Raw genomic sequence first — 11,048 nt, 5'->3', positions numbered from 1 at the left:
AAGAATACCATTTTAATAGGTTTTGCTTTGTATAAATGGCTTTCCCCAGAGGAAAGTTGCTCAATCATCAACAAATGAATCTCTCCATTGGAAGCACGTGATAGAACAAAAGAGCATAGTTTGAATTATGGTACAATTGGGCAGAAATCACAGTACCAACATTTATAGTTGCATGTGACCAATGGCAAATAACATGTTTGAGCCTTTATTCTCCTTACGTGAAAAATGGAAAAAACAGCATTTATCTTTCAGGATTGTTATAGGGATAGTGATAATAAATGCATAATAAAATATGCATTACATTTTAAAATAACTATTACCAAAATTACAAAGAATATTCCAACTTGAGAAAATGCTTTAAAATAAGACAAAATTATGGAATAATCATTGATCTAAAAATAATAACATTCAAGACTACATTTCTGGATATAGAGCATAATACAGAACCTAAAGTAGAATTTCCTCTTCAATATGTAGTACTCTTGCCTGGAGAATCCCATGGACGGAGGAGCCTGTTGGGCTGCAGTCCATGGGGTCGTAAAGAGTCGGACACGAAGTGAGCACCTTCACTTTCACTTTTCACTTTCATGCATTGGAGAAGGAAATGGCAACCCACTCCAGTGTTCTTGCCTGGGGAATCCCAGGGATGGCAGAGCCTGGTGAGCTGCCGTCTATGGGGTTTCACAGAGTCGGACACGACTGAAGCGACTTAGCAGCAGCAGCAGCAACAGCAGCATACTGTTTTTTATTTTTCTATTTGTATAAAAAAAGTCAAGCTTACAGAAAAGTTGAAAAGTAACATACTGAATCCTGCATACCCTTTACTTAGTTTCAACTGTTGCAGGGCAAGAAATTTTCCTCTACTCTTCTAGGTTCTTCTAACTGGTCTAAGAGTTAAATTGACTTGAAACAGATTAACAGGAAAATATCTAACAAAAATTTAACAACATGTATACAGAGATGGCATCACCCACTCAATGGACATGAGTTTGAGCAAACTCTGGGAGATGGTGAAGGACAGGGATGACTGGTGTGCTGCAGTCCATGGGGTCACAAAGAGCCAGATACCACTGAGCGACTGAACAACAATAATAACACAGGGGACGGACACAGGAAAACTGAAGAACTTGCTAAAATGGCTGCAAACCTCACCTTAAATACCATCTTCAGCTCAACACAAAAGAGGATATTGGGAGTAGAGGTTTGGAACTTAAAGGGGAGAAAAACAATTTACAGAAAGATAGAAAAGCAAATGATTGGTAAACAAATATTTGCTGAGTCATCTAGAGACAATGGAACTCAGAGTGCATGCACTATGATCTCTAGTCCCTGTGAAGTTTCCCACCCACCATATTTAGCCCATATTAATCCCATATATCTCTGGTGATATTTCTATTCTGGCAACAGGACCTTACCTAAATTCTTTAGACAACTAAGGGAGAAGGAAAAAGACTTTTTTTTCTTTTTTAAATCTTCTCCTTTGCTCTGAGAGCTGTTCTGAAGAAGTAAGGGAGGAACCAGAATACACAGGAATTTTTGCAACAAGGATCGAGTAGTCAGAATATCAAAAAACTACTGTTAATTAAGGAAAACCAAGGATCTCAAGATGAAAAATTTAACACTTTTCAATATATGGGAAGGTGCAAGAGTCTGGGCTCCCTGGAACCATTCCTTTGATAAGAACCTCAGCTATCTGTGGCCAGTATCGTGTGTTTTCCCGTTCTGAGTCTCCTCAGGGTACATCTTTGGAGGTGGCTGCTGTGCCTGACCACTTGATGGTGGGCATCCTGTTTGCATCCTGTTTCCTCACCATGTTGGGGAGGGGAGGCTGTAATGTGATGGTTTGATGGCTACAACAACCTTTGTTTACTGATATGGCAAGCAACATTTTTTCATTGACGCTCGCTGCTGACTTTTGTCTAGTTTTTATTCTGCAATTTCTCCAGACAGTAACTCCACTGTGCCGGGTTAAGTTTGTTACACAATATCCATCAACCTCAGAGAACTGTCTAAGAGAAAGGCACTTTCGCAATATTGCTTTTTCCCCTCATCATTATTATTGACTGAAACCACTCACCCTGGTCGGGTACCATAGTAACCATTTGCACGAATTGTTTTACCACAGGAGCTCCTGGTAAGGAGCATGGAACTAACAAGCCACCACCAACTGGAAGAATTCAGAAAAGATCAAAAGGAGACACCACATGTCCTACCAACCTCCCAGAATCCTCCTCCCTGGTATCCATTTTGGCTGAGTAATGTATGCTCCACCAGGAGGGACCCAGAGTCAGACTGATTAGTCAAAGGCAATCGGAAAACTAACCCCATCACCATTAAACCCAAGACTGATGTCCTTTAGGATTGACTGGTTTGATCTCTTTGCAGTCCAAGGGACTCTCAAGGGACGTCTCCAACACCACAGTTCAAAATCATCAATTCTATGGCACTCAGCCTTCTTTATGGTCCAACTCTCACATCCGTACATGACTACTGGAAAAACCACTGCTTTGACTAAACAGACCTTTGTTAGCAAAGTAATGTCTCTGCTTTTTAATATGCTGTCTAGGTTTGCAAAGAGTCAGACACTATTGAATGACTAAGCACACACTAGGTTTATCATAGCTTTTCCTCCAAGGAGCAAGCATCTTTTAATTTCATGGCTGCAGTCATCATCCACAGTGATTTTGGAGCCCAAGAAAATAAGTCTTTCATTGTTTCCCTATCTACATGCCACAGTTATACAGTGGAAGTGACATAGAATGCTTACTATATGCTTAAATAAGTATAAGCATACTTATAAGTATAAGTATAAGCATTAGACCACTAAGATCTTTATAAATTTTATCACACTTAATCCTTTCAATAGTCATATGAGATCTTATGACTCCTGTTTCACAGATCAGAAAACTAAGGCACAGAAACAAAAAGTGAGAACAGCTGAGGTTCAAACTCTAGTATTGTGGCTCCAGAGGCCACAGTCTTAAACATTACACAATATTGCCTATACAAACCTTAGTTACTTTGGGGAGACCCAGTCATACTTTTTGATCTAGGCACAAATAACTTTACCTCCTCCTTTGAGTTTCATCCATTTAACAACCTGATATGTGCATCTCATTTTCTTTTTCTTTTCCTCCAGCTTGCCATCTAAACTATCAGTATTTCTCCTAAGGAATCTTGTATTTCTTTGAGCTCTGTCAGTAAGCCTTCATTCATTTTTGCTTCAAATTCTACTGTTTATAGAATGATGACTTGTCACTCATATGATCAACCTAGACAGCATATTAAAAAGCAGAGACATTGCTTTGCCAACAAAGGTCCATCTAGTGAAGGTTATGGTTTTTCCAGGAGTCATGTATGGATGTGAGAGTTGGGTTATAAAGAAAGCTGAGACCAAAGAATTGATGCTTTTGAACTGTGGTGTTGAGAAGATTCTTGAGAGTCCCTTGGACTGCAAGGAGATCTAACCAGTCCATCCTAAAGGAAATCAGTCCTGAATATTCATTGGGAGAACTGATGCCGAAGCTGAAGCTCCAATACTTTGGCCACCTGATGAAAAGAACTGACTCACTGGAAAAGACCCTGAACCTGGAAAAGATAGAAGACGGGAGGAGAAGGGGATGACAGAGGATGAGATGGTCGGATGGCATAACTAACTCAATGGACATGAGTTTGAGTAAGCTCCAGGAGTTGGTGATGGACAGGGAAGCCTGGCATGCTGCAGTCTGTGGGGTCAGAAAGAGTCAGATACGACTGGGCAACTGAACCGTCTTTCATATCTGACTTATCTTTGACATTGTGCCCATGAAATATACATATGCATATTTACATAAAACCATTTAAATTATCTAAAGGAATACGATAAAAATAAAATTTTCACAGTTATTAAGCAACATGGCTTTTTAAAAAAAATGTAGGTATTTCAACTAATTGTTCCTTTTATTTCATACTTTTCTTACAAGGGCTTTAACAATGTATCTAAAACCTCATCAAAAAATTCTTTTTTAATCTTTGTGGAAATCTTAAGTAAACAAGTATATTTGCTGTGCAGTCAGTCTGTTGAAAATATAACAATCACACACATAGATATGTACCATTTCTTAGATCAAAGAAATTCTTTCAGCCACTTTATTGTACAAATGTCACTTTAAAACAAAATTCTATATACTTTATTACAAAACTGAATCTGGTCTTTGTCCAAGTCCTTTAGAAAACCACCAAGTCCTGGCAATTGTCCATATTCTGATATTTCCTGTGCACTCATGTTGCAGTTTTTCTTAGTTGAGAAGAGGCGGGTTAGGAAGACTCTAATTTTGGAGTCAAACTTCTACTTCTACTTTTAAAGTTATTTGTAAGGAAACTTACACAAATTCTAATCATTCAAATAATTATATTTCATAGTTGGTGCATTGTACAAATGCAAATAAGGCTATCCACTGTGTAATAAATCAGAACTCTTTTATGGCAGTTGTTTTTTGAAGTACCTTTTAGTTAGCACCTTAATAAACATATAAGAGGGTAAATTAATGTAAACTAACAATGAAGTTGTGGGAAGGTGCTCAGAATAAATTATATAGTCCAGTTTTACCTAAAACCTATAAGAGAACCATGCTTTTCAAATGAAAATTGTATATCTTTTTCATTAACAGTTGAGTTTTTCCACAAGCAATATTGCACAAGAAAAAATAATGAAGGTATTAAGTTATGATGTAAAAAGTAACGAATATCACAAGCTTTTAGAATTTCCTGCCTGGGTACTAGAATTTGATTTTTATTTCTCTTTCAATTTCCGATTTCACAAACTTAATTTATATAAAGTTATTTATTGTATCACAGTAAAAGAGCTCCCAATCTAAGTAACTTAAAACAATAAATATTATTATCTTCACAGTTTCAGTGGGTGAGGAAATTTGGGAACAGATTAGCTGGGCAGTCGTGTCTGGGCTCTCTCACAAGGTTGCAATCAGAGTTGACAAGGGCCGCAGTCATCTGAAGGCTTGACTGGACTAGATGTTACACTTCCAGTCATAGGGTGCCAAGCTGTTGATGGTTTGGTGCAGGAGTCCTTGGTTTTTCTCCATGTGAGCCTCTCCACAGGCTGCCTGAGTGTCCCCAAGAAAGAGCAGGTGACTGGTTTCCTCTGGAACAAATTATATAAGAGAGAGAACAAAGTGATACTCCTTTCATAATCTAGACTCAGAAGTCACACACTGTCACTTCCACCACTTTCTAGCTGTTAGAAGTCAGTCAGAGTCTAGCTCACGTTCAGAAGGAGGGAAGTTAGGCTCCATCTTTTGAAGTGAGGTCTATCAAAATACAGTGTGGACATGTTTTTAAACCACAAAGAGTGTTTTCTACTTTCTTTTTTACTTATTATAAAGAAAGTTTAACAAAAACCTAAAATTATAGTAATAGAGAATTTATCTAATTCTCAAATATTTCCCCAAATTTTTTTCAACAAACTTACTTAACAGCCCTGTATATCCTGAAAACTTTTTCTCACAATTCTATTGCTGTTAAGCATATAAGCTTGTTCCTACGTTCACCATCAGTACAATGGTGGTTAAACATGAATACTTTGATGTACTAGACTGTGAGGTTCTTATCAGGCTTTGAGATTTGAAACTTTCTGTTGTTCATCTACCCTGAAGCCTCTGATTTTGCATTATGTATGTATCCTGGCTGGCATTCAAAAGTTTGGTAAATAAATAAATGAAGCATCTATATTCCTTAATTGTTGGTTTAGGATTCTTGGATCTAGCATTTCCCATCATATTCATAAAGTAAAATCAGAGATTTTATAAAAATATTGCATTTTGGACCCTGAAAATTTACGGCAAAATATGTGTCATGACTTATTTCATAAGAAAATGAAAAGTCATAGGGAGATAAAAGTATTGAGAAGAAACTGGTATATCCATCTGTTCCTCCCCCTACCCCACATGTGTGTGCACATATAACCTGAGAAGAAATGGAAGGGAAGTTTTCCAAAAAATAAAACCCAATTTTTAAAATACTAAAATCCATTAAAACCCTGAAAAATAGGAGGAAAGAGTCATCAGCATAGTCATCACCTGAAAGTGGGGCCAAAAATTTACAAAGGGAAACAAAGGAAAGAAAGAGTTATTTTGGAGAGTGGAAGTGTAGGGGGACATAACAGGGAAATTGTGGTTCAGATGGTAAAAAATATCTGCCTGAAATGCAGGAGGGCTGGGTTCCATCCCTGGGTTGGGAAAAACCCCTGGAGAAGGGAATGGCTCCCCATTTCAGTGTTCTTGGAGAATTCCATGGACAGAGGAGCCTGGTGGGCTACAATCCATGGGGTCACAAAGAGTCTGACAAGACTGACCCACTACCACTTTTCACTTTTGCAGGAGACGACAGTGCCACACAGAGGTCCTCTTAAAATTAGTAGTCATGAATTTAAAGTGATAATAATCAGAATGATGATGTGTTTTTTTCCAGCCACTTTCAGCAGCTTGGGTACAGGCAATGAACAGAAAGGGATTGCAGTTGACCTATAGTTGGAGTTTTGCCCTAACTGAAGGGAAAGCAAGACAAGAGATAAGTTATGGTACACCATGGAATCTAAAATGGGTAATAAGATGCAAGGACAAGACAGAAATGATGAACAGTAGAAAGATGGTAGAATCAACGGATTGGAGGTCCATTGGAATTTAGGAATTTGGGATACCGATTTTAGCTGCAAAGACAGGGAAAATGGGATATCTGAGATTACAGTGTCTAAGCCAAGACCTTGGAAGTGGGTGATTAGCATGATGTGAAGGACAGGATCACCAGAGAAGTAAAAGAATTAAGAAACCAGGAGATGTATACCTCAACAGAAAGGTTCTGAGAAAAACAACTGAAACTTAGAATGTTTCCAAAGTATCGATCCAATATGGGCAAAAATTGAAGAGTTTTTGCATGTAAAAACTTGTAGAAGATAACATCCGCATGCTATAAATGAAAACACTCTAGAGTGGAATACAGATAAAATCTATAACCCCCCCAAAAAACAAAGTGGTGCCTAAGAAATGCTAGCTCCTATATATAAAAGTGAAGAAAGCTGGAAAATACTAAAACAGGATCTGTTATATTCAGACACTTAGAGACTTTTCCTTCAAATGGAAAAATTTTAATGATATAAAATATATTAAATGACACAATATTATATTTTCTCTTTTCTTTTACTCTGATCACACCACATATCAGTGTTATAGCAAATTCATATCTCTCCAGTGTGCATATAGGTAAATTACATAAATAGAAATCTAATAGGCAATTCTTATAAAGTGAGTATATGAATAATAATTACAGTTATAATAAAATGTAATCACAATTTTTGACAGTGCAAAATAATAAAATGACTAAAAGATAATCAAAGAAGAGAACTGGAAGGAAAGGCAAGGTGGAGATTTAATTTCTTCATCTTTCATGTCAGAAAGTGGTAGATATTGCACAAATCAATATAAATAAGACATTCAAGTGTGTTATTTCAAGCAGAACTACTAGTGACACTATATATAACAATTTGGAGAGTGAAACTAAAATAAATTTCCCATACTTCCTAACAGAGAGATAAATGATTACAGTATATGGGTATAAATATAACCACAAAAGAACAAAAACAAAGTTTTGATTGCAGTTGTAAGGAAATGAAACAGCTTAGTATTTGGGAAGAGGAATTACTCATTTTCATTTTCTGCAATCTCAAGAATGACAGAATGATCTCTGTTCATTTCCAAGGCAAATCATTCAATATCACAGTAATCCAAGTGTATGCCCCAACCAGTAACACTGAAGAAGCTGAAGTTGAACGGTTCTATGAAGACCTACAAGACCTTTTAGAACTAACACCCAAGACAGATGTCCTTTTCATTATAGGGGACTGGAATGCAAAAGTAGGAAGTCAAGAAACACCTGGAATAACAGGCAAATTTGGCCTTGGAATACAGAATGAAGCAGGGCAAAGACTAATAGAGATTTGCCAAGAAAATGCACGGGTCATAGTAAACACCCTCTTTCAACAACACAAGATAAGACTCTACACATGGACATCACCAGATGGTCAACACCAAAATCAGATTGATTATATTCTTTGCAGCCAAAGATGGAGAAGCTCTATACAGTCAACAAAAGCAAGACCGGGAGCTGACTGTGGCTCAGATCATGAACTCCTTATTACCAAATTCAGACTTAAATTGAAGAAAGTAGGGGAAACCTCTAAACCATTCAGGTATGACCTAAATCAAATCCCTTATGATTATACAGTGGAAGTGAGAAATAGATTTAAGGGTCTAGATCTGATAGATAGAGTGCCTGATGAACTATGGAATGAGGTTCTTGACATTGTACAGGAGACAGGGATCAAGACCATCCCCAAGAAAAAGAAATGCAAAAAAGCAAAATGGCTGTCTGGGGAGGCCTTACAAATAGCTGTGAAAAGAAGAGAAGTGAAAAGCAAAGAAGAAAAGGAAAGATATAAGCATCTGAATGCAGAGTTCCAAAGAATAGCAAGAAGAGATAAGAAAGCCTTCCTCAGCAATCAATGTAAAGAAATAGAGGAAAACAACAGAATGGGAAAGACTAGAGATCTCTTCAAGAAAATTAGAGATACCAAGGGAACATTTCCTGCAAAGATGGGCTCGATAAAGGACAGAAATGGCATGGACCTAACAGAAGCAGAAGACATTAAGAAGAGGTGGCAAGAATACACAGAAGAACTGTACAAAAAAGATCTTCACGACCCAGATAATCACGATGGTGTGATCACTGACCTAGAGCCAGACATTCTGGAATGTGAAGTCAAATGGGCCTTAGAAAGCATCACTACAAACAAAGCTAGTGGAGGTGATGGAATTCCAGTTGAGCTATTTCAAATCCTGAAAGATGATGCTGTGAAAATGCACTCAATATGCCAGCAAATTTGGAAAACTCAGAAGTGGCCACAGGACTGGAAAAGGTCAGTTTTCATTCCACTCCCAAAGAAAGGCAGTGCCAAAGAATGCTCAAACTACAGTACAATTGCACTCATCTCACATGCTAGTAAAGTAATACTCAAAATTCTCCAAGCCAGGCTTCAGCAATACGTGAATCATGAACTTCCTGATGTTCAAGCTGGTTTTAGAAAAGGCAGAGGAACCAGAGATCAAATTGCCAACATCCGCTGGATCATTGAAAAAGCAAGAGAGTTCCAGAAAAACATCTATTTCTGCTTTATTGACTATGCCAAAGCCTTTGACTGTATGGATCACAGAAACTGTGGAAAATTCTGAAAGAGATGGGAATACCAGACCACCTGACCTGCCTCTTGAGAAATCTGTATGCAGGTCAGGAAGCAACAGTTAGAACTGGACATGGAACAACAGACTGGTTCCAAATAGGAAAAGGAGTACGTCAAGGCTGTATATTGTTACCCTGCTTAGTTAACTTATATGCAGAGTACATCATGAGAAACGCTGGACTGGAAGAAGCAGAAGCTGGAATCAAGATTGCTGGGAGAAATATCAATAACCTCAGATATGCCCATGACACCACCCTTATGGTAGAAAGTGTAGAGGAACTAAAAAGCCTCTTGATGAAAGTGAAAGTGGAGAGTGAAAAAGTTGACTTCAAGCTAAACATTCAGAAAACTAAGATCATGGCATCCGGTCCCATCAGTTCATGGGAAATAGATGGGGAAACAGTGGAAACAGTGTCAGACTTTATTTTTCTGGGCTCCAAAATCACTACAGATGGTGACTGCAGCCATGAAATTAAAAGATGCTTACTCTGGGAAGGAAAGTTATGACCAATCTAGATAGCACATTCGAAAGCAGAGACATTACTTTGCCAACAAAGGTCCATCTAGTCAAGGCTATGTTTTTTCCTGTGGTCATGTATGGATGTGAGAGTTGGACTGTGAAGAAGGCAGAGTGCCGAAGAATTGATGCTTTTGCACTGTGGTGTTGGAGAAGACTCTTGTGAGTCCCTTGGACTGCAAGGAGATCCAACCAGTCCATTCTGAAGGAGATCAGCCCTGGAATTTCTTTGGAAGAAATGATGCTAAAGCTGAAACTCCAGTTCTTTAGCCACCTCATGCGAAGAGTTGACTCATTGGAAATGACTCTGATGCTGGGAGGGATTGGGGGCAGGAAGAGAAGGAGATGATAGGATGAGATGGCTGGATGGCATCACTAACTCGATGGATGTGAGTCTGAGTGAACTCCGGGAGTTGGTGATGGACAGGGAGGCCTGGCGTCCTGGGATTCATGGGGTCACAAAGAGTTGGACTGAGCAACTGAAGTGAACTGAACTGAAGGCTCTATTAATAGATGAACAGATAAAAAAGATGTGGTGCATATATATATGTGTGTGCATATATATATGGGCTTCCCAGGTGGCTCAGTGGTAAAGAATCTGCCTGCAATGCAAGAGACACTGGTTCAATCCCTAGGTGGGGAAGAACCCCTGGAGAAGGAAATGGCCGCCCATTCCAGTCTTCTTGCTTGGGAAGTCCCATGGACAGAGAAGCCTGGCATGCTATAGTCCATGGGATCCCAAGACAGTTGGACATGACTGAGCAACTATATATATATATATATGCATATATATGTTTGTGTGCATGTGTGTATATATATATGTATATACACACAGTGTTACTCAGTCATAAAAGAAAGAATGAAATCTTGCCATTTGAGGTAGCATAAATGGACATAATGAAGTAAATCAGATAGCGATAGATAAATATCATATGATTTAATTTGTGTGTGGAATGTGAAAAATAAAACAAACATAAAAAGGAAACAGACTCATACATGGTGAGAATAAACTTGTGGTTGTCAGAGGAAAAGGGGCTGAAAGTTGAGTAAAATAGGTGAAGAATTATGAACCTCCCATTACAAATAATTAAGCCACAAGAATGTAATATACGGCATAAAGAATATATGCAATAATATTATAATAACTTTGTATTTTGTAACATATAAAAAGTTACACTATGTTGTAACCCTGAAACTAATATAATATTGCAAGTAATTATACTTCAATAAAAATGAATACACAAA

Source organism: Bos mutus, chromosome 5 (genome assembly GCF_027580195.1).
Source record: "Bos mutus isolate GX-2022 chromosome 5, NWIPB_WYAK_1.1, whole genome shotgun sequence".
NCBI lineage: Eukaryota > Metazoa > Chordata > Mammalia > Artiodactyla > Bovidae > Bos > Bos mutus.
The sequence above is the reverse complement of the archived record's forward strand: the minus strand, read 5'-3'. Positions refer to the sequence as shown.